Genomic DNA, 18,257 nt, shown 5'->3' on the forward strand with positions numbered 1-18,257 from the left:
TAGACTATGAAATTTTTTCGACAATTCTTTAATCGGTCTTTATAGTTGCACATATAAACTGATTACGTATAATCAGTTTAATCGAGTGTAACATATAAACCGATTTTGTATCATCAACTTGTTGATATTTGTTGTAGATTGTTATGGCGTTTGAAGAAGATCAGCCCAAAGTCGTATCTCTGCTTGGTCCCTATACCTCTTCCCACTATTTCACTGATTTGGAATGGAAAGAAAGAAACGATACATAGCAATGGTTTATAGACAAGGGAATAGAGATCAAATGCGCGTTAGTTTTAGTTCGTCATTCAAGTAAAGATCGTTTGGAATTTGTTTGTGAGAGAGGTGGAAAGCAAGAAAGTCACTGGGAAAAGGACAGACTGTACGTGAAGAAGACGACAAGGGAATACATTACCAAATCAAAAAAGTATGGTTGCCTGTTTAAGATTATAGTAAATAGATCCGAGATACCCAATGGTAGTAAGGTATACAAGCTCTCTAAAGTGCTGGATGGTTGTCATAATCATGATGATCCAGAATATTTTGTTGGTCACGCGACCGTTTGTGGGTTGAAACCATATCAATTGAAAATGGTGAGGTCGATGAAAGCGTGTAAACCAAGTGACATCCTTAGGAAGATTAAGGAGGAGGATAAGGATAACTTGTCCACTTTGAGGAAAATTTACACGGCAAGAGCGGCCTTTAGGAGGAGGTCATGGGATGGTAGAGCAGTTATGGAACAATCTCAATGGTTAACCGATCAACACGGATACACAATGAGGAAGCAAGTATTAGAAGGCAAAGTGACTCGTATTTTCTTGGCGCATCCGGAGATGATCAAGTTGGCTCAATGCTTCTATCAAGTTTTGTTAATAGATTGTACATACAAGACCAACAAGTACAATATGTCGTTGTTAAATATTGCTTTCCATACTTCCGACAAGCAAACTTTCACAGTAGCATGGGGGTTTATGGATCGGGAGAATGATCTGAGTTTTACTTTGATGCTAGATACCTTGAAGGAAATATACCGTGGCGATCAAACTCCGAGGATCATAGTAACGGATAAGGACCAAGCACTAATGAATGCCATTGGAGTGATTTTTCCGGATGCTAAGCATTTTCTTTGCACATGGCACATACAATGCAATATTATAAGTAATTGTAGGGGTCATATCCAAAATCCAAAGCCACAAAAAGGTACCGCTCGTGAAAAGGCTGAAGATGAGCGTCTTCAAAAAATAACTCCGGAACAAAGAGAGGATGACAAGAAGAAAAGAAAATCGGTATGAAGCGAATGGGATACTATGGAAGGCTTTTCAACATCATTGGGATTTAATGGTACACTCAATGTACGTGGCCGAGTTCGAATCCCACTTGGAGAGTTTTATTGGGCTATGGAAGAAAGATTACGAGAAATGTGTGGTTTATTGCTTAAAGGAATTGTTGGATCCATACAAGGAAAAATTTGTGTATGCTTACACGTACCAACACATGCATTACAAGAATGAGGCGACAAGTATCGCGGAAGGATCTCATGGACGTTTGAAAAGCTTTCTCTGAGGGAGCCAAAACACAATGGTTACATTACAAGAAGCCATCCATGAATACACCAAGGCCGATATCATCAAGATAACCGCTCAAATGGAAGATAGTAGGATGAAAATCATTACAAGCTACAAGGAACACCATCGGTTGATTAGAAATTTAAATTATAGGGTGTCTCACTGTGCAATCATTTATATGATGAAGTATTACAAATATTATGTGGAAAAGGAGATGGGGAGAATAAGAATTGAATGTTCATGTATGACGATGATGGCCTTCGTATTTCCTTGTCGTCACATGATCGCGAGGTACCAACGAGGAATTCCTTTTGAAATCATTGATCCGTTTTGGAAGAAACTTACTTTAAAACCACCCCCAACCGAAGAACCACTCGAATCCTTTGTGGACACGGATATTGGAAGAGAAATCATCGAGAAATTGTAAAAAAAGGATGGATTCGGAAGAAAAGTTTTGATGTACGACTTAAAACTAGCCGCGAACCCCCATATGGTACCGGTCGGAGAACCAACGGTGCTGCCGGCGACGGGTAGACCACCTTCCAACATAGATAGGAAGGAAGAAAGGAACTAGTTTAAGGTTGCAATGAGTACCGGAAAACACCCATTGTTGAGTCATAAAATAATCCTTTGTCGACATGAGAAGGAAGATGTTAAATATGAAGATGCAAAGGTTCCAAAGAAAAGGGGTCGACCGAAGATGGGGGAAAGCGGGACAAGTAGAGCACAATCCAAGAAAAATGCTTCAAACGTTCCTTCACACATTGAAAATGAAGAGGCACCGGCTAAGAGGACAAGGGGTCGACCAAAGAAGGGAGAAAGCGGGGCAAGTAGCGCACAAAAGAAGACAAATGTTTCAAACGTTCCTTCACAAATTAAAAATGAAGAGGCACCGACTAAAAGGAAAAGGAGTCGACCAAAGAAGGGAGAAAGCGGGACAAGCGCTCCTTCGTAACATCAGGATCCAATCGCTCCTTCGCAACATGAAGATCCAATCTCTCCGTCTCAAGAGAGTCAAACACCAATAAATCTAATCGTTCCTTCTCAAGGGATTCAAGCGAGTACAACACAAGTATCAAGGTTACGTTCATGGAAGGGACAAGCAAGACAAAAGGGTTCTATGGTGACTCTAAGGGACGCTCTTGGTGATGGAAGGACGCCTAGGGATGAACGAGGTATACCCAGTCGAACGTGTTACACCATATTCGAGGAGTATTACTCTAAAATTCCTGAAATCATTAAGACCTACATGTTATCCATCAACGACGTGGATGCGGATGGGAATTGTAGTTATCACGTTGCATCGGAACAAATAGGCCATATAAGTTTCGCGGACGATGAGAACCTAACCCAATGTCAATACTTTAGAAAGATTATGGCCTTGCGACTAGAAGAATACAAGAATTTTACATATCGATGATGAAGGAAGGAAAAACAAGAGAAGACAAAGAAGTGATTTTTGAAAAAATGGTTGCTAGAGTACAAGGGCCAAAGGGGAATGGACCAATTACCCGAGAGCATTGGATGCATATGCCTCTATGTGGTCATCTCTTGGTGGAAATGTGGAGTTTCGTTGTTCATCTATTTGGTAAGGGATCATGTTACACATACGCACCAAAATACACCATTTGGGATGAATCGCTTAAAGATCGGAGAATTGTTTTATTAAACCATAACAACATACATTCTATCTGTCTTAGAGTACGTGATGATTGTCCATTACCACCGGTAGATAAGTTTAAAAAGGTCACGGAGGTCACCAAGGAGTGGCTAAAAAAATATGATCCAAACACGAGGCGATGGGAGAAATTCGATGGTCTCGTTTGTTGGAATGAGTATTTTCCTTATGTTAAAAACTTGATCTATCGGATGCTTATATTTTGTCGCTTTCTTATATTGTATTTGCAAACTTGAACCAAGCTTAATGAATGAAAGTGGTTTTCTTTTTTTTTTTGGTAACTTCTACTCATTAAATTTGTAACAAAATCGGAATTCTAAAATCTTTATAAAGTCCGATTCTGGAGGTAGTTTGCTGCAGCTTTTTCAGATTCGATTTTTATTTGACGATAATGTAAATCGATTGTTGGTATACAGAGATTTTCAACTACACAATCGGAGTATATATGGTCCAAAATGATCCGAATAATTAGACAGAATCGGTTAATGTGTTCACTATCGTAACCCGATTGTAGTTGATGTTCATCACATCAACCCAGAATCGGGTTATGTAGGTTCACATTAAAACCCAATTAAGATTACAATCGGATAACTATGGTGAACATATAAACCGATTCTGGGTGGGTTTTCAGATTTTTTCTTAAAGATTTAGTGGTAAATCATTGTAGAGTATCTCTTAGATGGAATGGTTTAAAGGGGATTTTAACTCAATCACTTGAATTGTCTGATTTTGGATTTTCTTATTATTTAACAAAAAGAAATTAGATTTTAATTGTCATTTGTGATTGATTAGGATTTAGTTTTAATTTTGATGGAAATTGAAAAATAAAATGAGTTTTGATTGATTAGGATTTGTTAATTAAGTTATGATTTAGTATTTGTATTTGTGTGAGAATAATTAAGGTTTCTTTAAGGGTTAATTTAGTAATTTTACAATCTTTTAGACACCCTTTATCATTCTCTATTAGGTGGATGAAGAAATCCATAGGCCCCAATTAAGTGGCATAGGCCCTAATTTAGCAAGGCTTTTTAACATTGTGCAATTGATTTCTTAACATGGTTTTTCTAGCAAGAAACTGAGATCTGAAACTATTTTCAATAAATAACCAAATTTCTCGAGCTGTAGTAAGACCAAGAGTATCACCTGAAATTGTTGGAGTTGTTGTGGCTTTGATGCAGCTAGTAAAAAAATCGATCTAACTTCCTCCAGTAAATCCATCTTGGATTAACAGATAATACACCATCAAGAACAACTTGCTCTGGCGGAGCAACAAACTCACCATCAGCATAGCCATAAAGATCAGTAGAGGTCAGAATTGATTCGAATGGATCTCGCCATAGAAGATAATTGGATGAATTTAAAATATGTGAAACAAAATTGTAGATATTGGTAATTGTTAGAGTCAAATGTGTGTTAATAGATTCTGCAACGGAATGCAATATTGTTGTTGATTGAAGACCAAGGATTTTGAAAGCTATGTTGTTGATTTTCAATAATTTGAGTGATAGGCATGAAAGATTTCAATAATTGAAAGAAACTTTTTTAGGGTTAGTATTCAGATCGAACACAGAAAGTGATTCTTGAAAAAGAAAATGATCAAAATTGTTAAAAATTGATAGGTAAAAGATGAAAAACGATCTGGAGATGATGTAAAAAATGATGAATCGGAAAAAATGATGAAAAAGGATCAACCCTCACTGATACCATGAGAAAGTTTAGAGAGAAAGGGTACAGATTTTTTCAGTAACAGAATATTCAATTGTTACAGTTACATGACAGACATGAAAGCATTTATGTAAGGTCAAATAACAGTCAACGTGAAAGACCTTGACACACAATCTACATAAGTCAACAGTGACTTGACTACTACACTTAACATGTTTATGTAACTGATGTTCATAGATTAGTTGATGATGAGAAGAGAGAACAATTGTTTGTGACGTTCTTCTACCTCTAGCCGATGGATGTGAAATCAACCACAAAATACCTCTTTGCCTCTGGATCTCAACAATGAAATCAACCACAGAAAATCGTGCGAGTCCTCCACTTCTTCTTCTTCCATGGTTTATGCTCGTACTTAAGACGTTTGATGAAATGTCAGTGTTACTAGATTGGTTAAGTATCTAACTTTGGTTAGCACATCTTGTCGTATAACTACTTTATATGGGTATTTTGGTAAAAAGATGGACGGTCAACTTTAGTCTACAGCCCTAACGCATCAACGGTATGCTCAACGATCCAGACCCTAATTACCAATTAGACCATATAATATTTATTAGAATAATATTATGTAATGGTTTTCAAGTACATAAACTAAGGACGAGAGTGATGGAATCTTAGATAATTTAAGACTACTCTTCACTGCAGCCGCACTGGGCTCAGTTTCTTTTCTTATTTCTTTTCTTATGAAAGTGACGATACAACTCAGTTGCTTTTAAGGCAACAAATATCAAAACCATAAAGTATTACGCTGTTACATCCCTACACGTGGGCTTATCCACACCGTTTCATGCTAATCATTAACTTAAATTTAAACGTAATTAATTAACATGCAAAACCTAATTAACGTGCAAAAAGTAATTGTGCTAAGGAACTCAATCTGATAGCTAGAGGCTGTCCATGTATATGAAAATACCCTCCTCTTAAGACCATCCTTTCCCTCAGGGATGAAATTTTGGAAAGTAAGCGCGAACGGGAGCTTTATCTTCCGATGTTGCATCGTCTGCAAAAGAGTGTGACCATTGAATGAGCAGCCGAGGCACTTCATGGCCATGTATGGTGATCAGGCGCGAGTCTAGAACAACCACATGGGTGAGTACAATTTCACCTTCAGAACCAATAGGTGGAAGAGTTGGTGTAGTGGACTGAGTGGCTCCCAATTTCTTCTTCAGCTGGGAGACGTGAAAGACATGGTGTATACTGCATTGTGCAGGCAGGTCGAGCTTGTAAGCCACCTCTCCAATTCTTTCCAAGATGAGATATGGGCCATAATACCTGGAAGAGAGTTTGAAATTTCTTATAACCTGTAATGGGGATTGCCTGTATGGTTGGATCTTGAGATACACCCAGTCTCCTACTTCGAAAAATCTTTTTGTTCTCTTCTTGTCAGCAAACCACTTCATTCTCTCCTGAGCTTTTGTAAGTGCTTCCTTCAAGATGTCTAGCATAACATATCTTTGTTTTAAGTATGATTCCACTGCTTCAACAGATGTAGTGACCTCAGATGGAAAGTCAAGGTGTGGAGAAGTGTATCCATACAGGGCCTTGAATTTAGTCAACTTTAGGATTGTATGGTGATTGGTATTATACCACCATTCATCAAGTGGCAACCAAGAATACCAGTTTCTTGGTTTATGTCCAATCATACATCTGAGATTTGACCCTTTCAGTTTGACTATCTGTTTGAGGGTGGTAGGGTGTACTGAGATGAAGTGTAGTGCCCATTGCTTTGAAGAGATCCTGCCATAAATTTCTGGTAAAAACTTTGTCCCTATCTGAAATAATTGTGGCAGGAAGGCCATGAAGCTTGAACACATGAGTAAGGAATGCCTGAGCTACAGTAGAAGCAGTAATGGATGGTTCAAACTAATAAAATGAGAATACTTTGTGAGTCTATCAACCACCAAAAATATGACATCTTTATTGTTGGATTTTGGCAAACCCTCAATGAAGTCCATTGTGATGTGTTTCCAAGGCTGACAATGAATGTGTAGAGGTTGAAGTAAGGCAGTTGGATGAGTAAGTTCTACCTTATTCCTTTGAAAAATGTCACAGTGGCTGACACAAAGCAACACATCTTTCTTGAGTCTAGGACAATAAAATTATGTCTTTGCTCTGGCATAAGTACCTTGGATACCATTCAAATCAACCATAGCGATTTTCCACAGTTACACAGTCTCTGTGTCAAATCAACTTCTCAAGTCGATTTAAGAGGAGGAAATAATGGGTTTAAATGATTTGATACAGACCTTTTCTGTCTCATAACACTAGAAATCAGGGAAAAAAAATGAAAGGTGAGATAAGCCTCGTTTACCCCAACTTTATGCAGCTGGATCAAAATCCTATTTCCGATTCCACCCATATCAAAATAAACCATTTTACTCCTCTATCCAGGGTATATGAGTTGCAATTCCATTTATAGCCCATTCATTAAGTGGTGATGGTGGTGCCACTGAAAATAATAGTGGTGGTGGTTAATGGAGGAAAGTAGAGGAAGATTATCGCTATGCACCGCCGTAACTGGTTTGAGCTTTGGGGTGTGGTCTTCATAAGTTAGGTTTGATAATTTTACTTAACCCTAAAGCTTTATATGGGACCACTAAATGGCACATGAGACGAGGCACGGGATCGGCCCGCAGTTGGTCTGTGTATCGCGATCTAAACGTGTACATCATGTCTACACTACCCTTTACTTTCTTCATTTTGTGTTTTTGACAAATATTTTGAGGAGATAAAAATGTAACTGCATTGTACAAACAGAAAAATAAACTAAATGTGATTCATATAATGCAATTACAGTCACTTCTAACCCAAATGGGGTATTTTTAAAGGCTTTACGGGGAAAAAGAAATTGACATAATTTTTGAGAGAAATTAGACATATGCTTTTCGTACACTCTCTGCATTGAATTCAGATACAATTTCTAGTGGCCCTACGATATCGGCAGGAAATTTAAGTGACAATGCTATTAGTTTTGCAGTACTTAGAAGAAACATAAGGTACAATAATAGTAGTGAAATGACATTCAAGCGAGCTCTGGCCTCCATTTCACGTTCATGAATTACCAGACGATTTCCAAATCCGTTATTATAAAAAATGACATTACATGTATTTCAACCTCTTTTCATACCACGACCACCATATTGTTGCTTTAAAGCAGCATTTGATAAGGTCATTCTTTGTATATGTCAGTCACCTCACATGTTGAAAACAAATCAGACATTAATAAACATTCAATTTACAAGAATCAATTGAATAGATAAAATTAAAATGCATAAGATAGAAGTTTAAACATGATCAAAGAAATTGAGACAATATATTTTTCAAAGAGCAACCATAATGTTGAATCACAAGTATGATTGTTGTGTGTATAAGGGAAACAATTTATCACATGAAAATATTCATATCTCTACTATTACTGACCAATGATATTGCTAGTTGAAGTGCATACTGGCTTGCATCCGAATTTACAGTAGTTTTATATGTCTCTCTAGATCGATTCGAAACATTCCCAAATAACATCAATCACACATATCATTTTTCCAGGATATTTCCGAATGATAAAACTTGAATCGCGATTTTGATTCCGAATAATAAATTGTCCTTAATCGAAATTCATCAAGTATGAACAAATGTTTATTTTCTTGAACTAATTACCAAGATAAACTTGACTCGGAATTCTTTTCTATGCATAATAGTCTAATTAGTTATGCGACATTGTCTCATATATAGATAGAAAGATTAATATAACTTGAGATATAGGTGGTTCGGTCTTCACTTATATTTTATTGAAGAAGTTCTCCAAAAGCTTCGACTGATATTTTCCTTCGAACGGTAGAACACAATGATGACTGTCGTGATGTCCGTATCTCAACTACACCTCTATCCTAATCCGAGACTTAACTAATTGTAGACTAGAAATCAAGATATAATTTAGACAACTAAATTTGGAAATAAGCTTGAGATAACAACACTTGTGAGTTCGACCGAGCAATGCTCTAACAAACCCTTTCAGGGTTTAAAGACTAAAAAGACTTCACATAGGACTTCGTGAAGCCAGGTCCAATTATTTTTATCTTGATAGTTCATGCACTACGGGAAAAATATACATCTACAACTGGAGATTTACAACTCTTCGGTAAACATCATAGAAGTCATATGTTTTACAACTGGTTTTAAAGGAAGAGTTGTCGTATATCATCACTGCCAACCCTTAGGAAACAAGGGGTTGCGCTAAGAAAACAAACGACAACTCCTTAAGCAAAAAAGTTGTGACGACATTTAGCTATAACAACTCTGTTCCATAAAGGTAGTGACTAAGCCTATCACAATTTTCACAAGAGTTGTTGAAGAACACCAAAATATGATGATGAAAAATAGGGTTAGAGGGGAGATTCGAACATGAACCTACTGCATGGAAGTCTGGCTCATCAACCATCCTTACAGTTCACAAGTTTTGTTTTTTTTTATTTTTTTTAATAAAAACGTATAACAACACTTATAGGTGTTGTTGAAGTAAAAATATAGAATGTTGGAAAAAATGAGATTAGAAGGGAGATTCGAACATGAGTCTACTGCATGGAAGTCTAGCTCATCAACCATCCTTACCGTTCACAAGTTTTGGTTGTTTTTTTCTTAATCAAAATGCATAACAACACTTATAAGTGTTGTTGAAGTAAAAATATAGAACGTTGGCAGAAATGAGGATGGGGGGATTTGATCCTCAGCCTCCTGCATGAAAGCCTACACCATTAACCATTCCTACACTATCACAAGTTTTTTCAAGTTTGTGGTTCTTTAATATACTAATTTTAATACAACCCTTTATAAGAGTTGTAAAACAAAATATAATGTCCAAAAAAAATGCTCAGGTGACTAAGCCGCAAAATATTCTGAAGGAATCTTACTTGTAAATGGATGAGTTCGTCGTTCTTACCAAGTTTCCGACTTAGAGTAGTCCACTCACGGCCAGGTTTCGATCTCGGAGCCTGGTTTGCATACAATATGGAGAAATAGGGTTTATTTAAGGTTTCGTAGAATATTCCGAAGGAATCTTACCTGTATATTGATGGATTCGTCGTTCTTACCAAGTTTCTGACTTAGAGTAGTCAACTCGCAGCCAGGTTTCAATCTCCGAGCCTGGTTTGCATGCAATATTCATAAATAGGGTTTTTTTTAAGGTTTCGTAGAATATTCCGAAAGAATATTACCTGTAAATGAATTGGTCGTTCGTAACAAGTTTCTGACTTAGAGTAGTCCACTCCCGGCCAGATTTCGATCTCGGAGCCTGGTATGCATACAATATGCAGAAATATGGTTTGTATAAGGTTTCGTAGAATATTCCGAAGGAATATTATCTGTAAATGGATGAATTCGTCGTTCTTACCAAGTTTCTGACTTATAGTAGTCTACTCCCGGCCAGGTTTCGATCTCGGAGTCTGGTTTGCATACAATATGCAGAAATACGGTTTGTTTAAGGTTTCGTAGAATATGCCGTATGAATCTTACCTGTAATTAGATGGATTCGTCGTTCTTACCAAGTTTCTGACTTATAGTAGTCAACTCACGGCCAGGTTTCGATCTCGGATCCTGGTATGCATACAATATGCAGAAATAGGGTTTGTTTAAGGTTTCGTAGAATATTCCGATGGAATCTTACCTGTAGATTGATGGATTCGTCGTTCTTACCAAGTTTCCGACTTAGTAGTCCACTCGCGGCCAGGTTTCGATCTCGGATACTGGTTTGCATACAATATGGAGAAATAAGGTTTATTTAAGGTTTCGTAGAATATTCCGAAGGAATCTTACCTGTAAATGGATGGATTCGTCGTTCTTACCAAGTTTATGACTTATAGTAGTCCACTCCCGGACAGATTTCGATCTCGGAGCCTGGTTTGCATACAATATGGAGAAATAGGGTTTGTTTAAGGTTTCGTAGAATACTCCCAAGGAATCTTACTTGTAAATGGATGGATTCGTCGTTCTTACCAAGTTTCTGACTTAGAGTAGCCCACTCGCGTCCTGGTTTGCATCTAATATGCAGAAATATGGTTTGTATAAGGTTTCGTAGAATACTCCCAAGGAATCTTACTTGTAAATGGATGGATTCGTCGTTCTTTCCAAGTTTCTGACTTAGAGTAGCCCACTCGCGTCCTGGTTTGCATCTAATATGCAGAAATATGGTTTTTATAAGGTTTCGTAGAATATTCCGAAGGAATCTTACCTGTAAATGGATGGATTCGTCGTTCTTACCAAGTTTCAGACTTCGAGTAGCCCACTCGCGGCCAGGTTTCGATTTCGGAGCCTGGTTTGCATCTAATATGCAGAAATAGGGTTTGTATAAGGTTTCGTAGAATATTCCGAAGGAATCTTACCTGTAAATGGATGGATTCGTCGTTCTTACCAAGTTTCTGACTTAGAGTAGCCACTCGCGGCCAGGTTTCGATCTCGGAGCCTGGTTTGCATCTAATATGCAGAAATAGGGTTTGTTAAGGTTTCGTAGAATATTCCGAAGGAATCTTACCTGTAAATGGATGATTCGTCGTTCTTACCAAGTTTCTGACTTAGAGTCCCACTCGCGGCCAGGTTTCGATCTCGGAGCCTGGTTTGCATCTAATATGCAGAAATAGGGTTTGTATAAGGTTTCGTAGAATATTCCGAAGGAATCTTACCTGCAAATGGATGGATTCGTCGTTCTTGCCAAGTTTCTGACTTAGAGTAGTTCACTCCCAGCCAGGTTTCGATCTCGGAGCCTGGTATGCATACAATATGCAGAAATAGGTTTGTAAGGTTTCGTAGAATATTCCGAAGGAATATTACCTGTAAATGGATGATTCGTCGTTCTTACCAAGTTTCTGACTTATAGTAGTCTACTCCCGGCCAGGTTTCGATCTCGGAGTCTGGTTTGCATACAATATGCATAAATAGGGTTTGTTTAAGGTTTCGTAGAATATTCCGATGAATCTTACCTGTAATTAGATGGATTCGTCGTTCTTACCAAGTTTCTGACTTATAGTAGTCACTCACGGCCAGGTTTCGATCTCGGATCCTGGTTGCAATATATGCAGAAATAGGGTTTGTTTAAGGTTTCGTAGAATATTCCGAGGAATCTTACCTGTAATCGATGGATTCGTCGTTCTTACCAAGTTTCTGACTTAGTAGTCCACTCGCGGCCAGGTTTCGATCTCGGAGCCTGGTTTGCATCAATATGCAGAAATAGGGTTTGTTTAAGGTTTCGTAGAATATTCCAAGGAATCTTACTGTAAATGGATGGATTCGTCGTTCTTACCAAGTTTCTGACTTAGAGTAGCCCACTCGCGATCTCCTGGTTTGCATCTACAATATGCAGAAATAGGTTTGTTAAGGTTTCGTAGAATACTCCAAGGAATCTTACTGTAAATGGATGGATTCGTCGTTCTTACCAAGTTTCTGACTTAGAGTAGCCCACTCGCGTCCTGGTTTGCATCAATATGCAGAAATATGGTTTGTTAAGGTTTCGTAGAATATTCCGAAGGAATCTTACCTGTAAATGGATGGATTCGTCGTTCTTACCAAGTTTCTGACTTAGTAGTCCACCCGGCCAGGTTTCGATCTCGGAGCCTGGTTGCATACAATATGCAGAAATAGGGTTTGTTAAGGTTTCGTAGAATATTCCGAGGAATCTTACCTGTAAATGGATGGATTCGTCGTTCTTACCAAGTTTCTGACTTAGTAGTCCACTCGCGGCCAGGTTTCGATCTCGGAGCCTGGTTTGCATCAATATGCAGAAATAGGGTTTGTAAGGTTTCGTAGAATATTCCGAAGGAATCTTACCTGTAAATGGATGGATTCGTCGTTCTTACCAAGTTTCTGACTTAGAGTAGTCCACTCGCGGCCAGGTTTCGATCTCGGAGCCTGGTTTGCATCTAATATGCGAGAAATAGGGTTTGTTAAGGTTTCGTAGAATATTCCGAAGGAATCTTACCTGTAAATGGATGGATTCGTCGTTCTTACCAAGTTTCTGACTTAGAGTAGTCAACTCACGGCCAGGTTTCGATCTCGGAGCCTGGTTTGCATACAATATGCAGAAATAGGGTTTGTTTAAGGTTTCTTAGAATATTCCGAAGGAATCTACCTGTAAATGGATGGATTCGTCGTTCTTACCAAGTTTCTGACTTAAGTAGTCCACTCGGCCAGGTTTCGATCTCGGAGCCTGGTTTGCATCAATATGCAAAATGGTTTGTTTAAGGTTTCGTAGAATATTCCGAAGGAATCTTACCTGTAAATGGATGGATTCGTCGTTCTTACCAAGTTTCTGACTTAGTAGTCCACTCCCGCCAGTTTCGATCTCGGAGCCTGGTTTGCATACAATATGCAGAAATAGGGTTTGTTTAAGGTTTCGTAGAATATTCCAAGGAATCTTACCTGTAAATGGATGGATTCGTCGTTCTTACCAAGTTTCTGACTTAGTAGCCCACTCGCGGCCAGGTTTCGATCTCGGAGCCTGGTTTGCATCCAATATGCAGAAATAGGGTTTGTTTAAGGTTTCGTAGAATATTCCGAAGGAATCTTACCTGTAAATGGATGGATTCGTCGTTCTTACCAAGTTTCTGACTTAGAGTAGCCACTCCGGCCGGTTTCGATCTCGGAGCCTGGTTTGCATCAATATGCAGAAATAGGGTTTGTTAAGGTTTCGTAGAATATTCCGAAGGAATCTTACCTGTAAATGGATGGATTCGTCGTTCTTACCAAGTTTCTGACTTAGAGTAGTCACTCGCGGCCAGGTTTCGATCGGAGCCTGGTTGCATACAATATGCAGAAATAGGGTTTGTTAAGGTTTCGTAGAATATTCCGAAGGAATCTTACCTGTAAATGGATGGATTCGTCGTTCTTACCAAGTTTCTGACTTAGAGTAGTCCACTCGCGCCAGGTTTCGATCTCGGAGCCTGGTTTGCATAATATGCAGAAATAGGGTTTGTTTAAGGTTTCGTAGAATATTCTGAAGGAATCTTACCTGTAAATGGATGGATTCGTCGTTCTTACCAAGTTTCTGACTTAGAGTAGTCAACTCACGGCCAGGTTTCGATCTCGGAGCCTTGTATGCATACAATATGTAAAAATAAGGTTTGTTTAAGGTTTCGTAGAATATTCCGAAGGAATCTTACCTGTAAATCGATGGATTCGTCGTTCTTACCAAGTTTCTGACTTAGAGTAGTCCACTCGCTGCCAGGTTTCGATCTCGTAGTCTGGTTTGCATCCAATGTGCAGAAATAGGGTTTGTTTAAGGTTTCGTAGAATATTCCGAAGGAATATTACTTGTAAATGGATGGATTCATCGTTCTTACCAAGTTTCTGACTTAGAGTAGTCCACTCGCTACCAGGTTTCGATCTCGGAGTCTGGTTTGCATCCAATGTGCAGAAATAGGGTTTGTTTAAGGTTTCGTAGAATATTCCGAAGGAATCTTAACTGTAAATGGATGGATTCATCGTTCTTACCAAGTTTTGTGTGTGTTTAAGGTTTCGTAGAATATTTCCATGGAATCTTACCAGTAAATGGTTGGATTCATCGTTTTTGTGGACTTTCAGACTTCTTGTTTATAGTTTGTAAGTCGTTATACCGAACTTGAAGTTTGGATCGACACTGAGCTTCATATTCATCAATTTCGATGATGTATCATGCTAATTTTGAAGTCAGAACACTCTTAGAGCTTCGTGGTTCATAGAGTATAGGCCATTATACCAAGTTTGAAGTTCGAATCGACATTGAGCTTCATATTTATCGATTTTGATGATGTATCATGCTAAGTTTGAAATCAGAACCCTCTCAGAGCTTCTTGGTTCATAGTTTGTGTGTCGTTATACCACATTTGAAGTTTGAATCGACATTGAGCTTCATATTTATCGATTTCGATGATATATCATGCTATTAATGTGAACTAAAGCTACTTCATGACATGTATGACTAGTCAAAATTACTTCATGACCTATGTAACTAGTCGAAATTCAAACCGGAAGCACAAAGAGAAAGCACAAAAGTACAAAGAAACACACCAATTATCGGATTGATTTCTTATTTTTCAACTTTATTCACATACATTTTTTGGATTTTTTTATATCAAAATGTCGATAAGAATGTGCTACATTTATTCATATTTGTTTTGGATTTTTTTCGTGTCGAAGGTTGATAATCAAACCGAATAAATGAGCTCGTATTAGCACAAAATGAAACACATACTTCTCAATCCGCATGAGCATCCTAAATACAATCTCAACCATCAAGATCTTTTCTTAATCCGTATGAGCATCTCAAATACAATCTCAACCGTCCATCATTTTCATTCGGATTCACTCTTTTCTTCTTTCTTTTTTTTCCGAAGCATAACCCTCCTTCAACCACTCGAACCCAATTCCTATCTGTTTTTCTCTCAATCACCACCGCTGAAGAACACCTCTACTCCACAGATGACGACGACGTTCCATCACCACCGCTGCTCTTCTCTCGACCCCTCTTCTTCATCATCTTCTCTCAATCTCTCTCTTTAACTCCCCCTTTTTCTCATCCACAACAGTCAATAGTAGCAGCTCATCAAATCCAGATCTGAACCAAATTCTAATCAACCCCATCACTGATTCAAGTTACACAAAAACCCTTATTTATTCTCGGTAACAATCAACAACAACAACTTCTCCATCTCTGATTAAGAATATCGGTACCTATTAGCTCACCATCTCTAACCATAGAGAAATTCAGCCCTAACCCAAGTTGCACCTTAAATCTATCGGATTTCAAAACTACGGATTGAAATCAAGACGAGAAGTAAATTGTTGCTGTTAAGAAGATGAGATGGATTCGAATTCAGAGAAGGAGATTTGGGATATGAGGTATCGAGAATGAATGGGTTTGTAATGAATTGGAAGGTGGGTTTGTGTTGGTGGTGATATAGATGGATTTTGTCAAAGAAATGAAGCTGAAATGAAGAGAAAAGAGAGGTGGCGTTGTTTCTGTTAATTGCAAATGAAGAAGATGATTAGGGAGAAGAAATGGAAGAGAAACAGTGGATTAAGATGCTTATTCATGTTGACTAAAGAATTCACGATTTGAGGTAGTTAGGGTTTCGATTAGGGTTTGAATTGATTCTGAAATCAGCAGTCAGGGACCGAAAGTGGTTGGATTTAATGATGTTTTGGGGCTTATTGAATCTCAGAAGAGATGAAGAACTGAAATAGATATGGTATCAGTTGGGTTTGATATTTACCATGGGTTTGAATAGATAAGATGGGGTATCAGTGGTTTGATGATCACCAGAAGCATACACTGATACCCCATCTTCTCATGATTCAATTGCAATGCTAGGGTTCAGCACAATAGTAATTGTGCTCTCAGTTATCCCTTGATGTAAGTTTGATTTTTTTTTCTTTTCTTTTTAAAGTTTATTATTGATTTTAGATGAACTGATTGATAATTGGATTTCTACTACTTCAATTTTCACAGGGGTTTCTACCTTCTGAGGCACCAATTTTCACAGGGGATTTATAAATGAGACCAAATCAAATAAGCTGAAGATGTGAAGGGTATTTAGAAGTGCTGACCAAGGGTGTTTGATATCCAGCCTATAATTGCGCGACTTTAACGCAGAATCTGAGAAGGTTATGGTGAGTATCTCATCCATATGAATGAGATAAAACTGTTTGAATTTGGTAGATGGTAAACGATACCAGTTATAAATATAATGTCACTTCAGATTTTACATTGTGGAATGAATTGAATTGTGAAATTTTCCATTCCCTGAATTTTCCTTAATAGGGAAAGTGTGAAAGTGTGGGAACACTAGGAAGTATGCTTACAGTACTTCCAAATATATGTTGGAAATCTTGAGATTATTACAAGTTGTCTCATGTTTTAGTCAAGTTACTGTGCTTTGTTGAAGATTTTATCCAGCATTTAGAAGGGATTTACTTACCATCTTGTTCTGCGGCCATTTGTGAATCATGTTAAACTTGTATTTGGTATGGATATGCGTGGTTTCAACAATAATGGAGAGAGTAAAGGCACTGCCTGTTTTTTAATTGAATCAAAGTTGTTCTTTTCTACCCTGCCGTTTGTTAAATACTACGAACATCTGTGTGTCATGTATAAAGAAAATAGGTATACTTTGTTACCAACTTTGTGTTGGAAGATGACTACATGAATTATACTTTTCCAAGCTATTTAGCTCATGATGCCTTAGTTTCATGTTTATCAGCTAGGGTAGCCATATTACCTCATATATCTGCTTACAGTTTTTTGTATTATTTTCGACTATTAGAATGTTCTACGGCCATTTGTGCAGTAATGTCAGTTTCTTGTTGGCAGAGCCTGGATTTTTCCTTTTTGATTATATTCTTGTATTTTTTAAATCTATTGAAGGGTCCTGACTTTTGATTTATGAATCATCAAATCTCATTATATATCACTAATGCAATTTCTGTGCTCAGGGCTTGCTATGGTGTTTTGAGATTTATTATGGAAAGTGGTGCCTAAGGTTGCGAGGTACAATCTGCTACTATTCTTTCGTATATTCCAGTCTTAACCCTTTTTTCTGCTTGATATGATATAAATTTCAAGTTTGTAATTGTTACAGGTTATTGTGAGTGAAAAGCTTAGGGAAGCTCGTGCAAAGTCAATGAATTTCAAGGATGGATTCATGATTTCTTCTGGTCAGCTAATTTACGAGTACATTGATTCAGCCATTAGACACGTCCTTCTTAGACTGGCCAGTTTCTACACCATTTATTGTTACTAACTTAAACTGTATCTTTCATTAGTATATTAATTGTTGTTTGGTTTACTTTTGTTTGTTTCATTTTTGTTTAGAGTGAGACAGTGGAGAGTATGAGGTGATCATTAGATAATTTCCCTATTGGTTTGATCGTCGAAATGGTGACATAAATGTATTCCGTCTATCTGATCATTCTCTCCAGTCCTACTAAAGAGCGCCTTTTTTTTTTTTTCTGTTTTACTTCTTTTGTTGTGTGCCGAGTTATATTTTCTTTATTTCTGGAAATTCCGTTCATCTTCTAACTTAAAGTTCATTGTTGTTTGTTTTGTTGAGCAAGGTGTTATTGGCATCAAGGTCAAGAACATGTTGGATTAGGATCCTAAAGGAAAGAATGGTCCAATGACTCCATTGCCTGATGTTACCATCCACCAACCTAAGGTTGAAGAAGACTTCGTCAGGACTTCAATGATGGCTCCTACCGAAATAGAAATGGCAGTTCCCTCACAAATGATAGTAACTTGAATGGGATGCGGTTTCCAGATTCAAAATGATCTGGCATAC

General features: G+C 37.8%; 1 non-coding gene across 1 annotated transcript; it reads left to right on the forward strand.

Annotated features, from left to right (window-relative positions):
* The first annotated feature begins 17,807 nt into the window (after positions 1–17,807).
* Positions 17,808–17,891, forward strand: LOC113325620. Its single transcript, XR_003348081.1, has one exon. It is a non-coding gene; the product is annotated as a small nucleolar RNA Z102/R77 (small nucleolar RNA).
* The last annotated feature ends 366 nt before the right edge of the window (positions 17,892–18,257 follow it).

This window comes from Papaver somniferum, chromosome 11, assembly GCF_003573695.1.
Source record: "Papaver somniferum cultivar HN1 chromosome 11, ASM357369v1, whole genome shotgun sequence".
In the NCBI taxonomy this organism is placed as follows: Eukaryota; Viridiplantae; Streptophyta; class Magnoliopsida; order Ranunculales; family Papaveraceae; genus Papaver; species Papaver somniferum.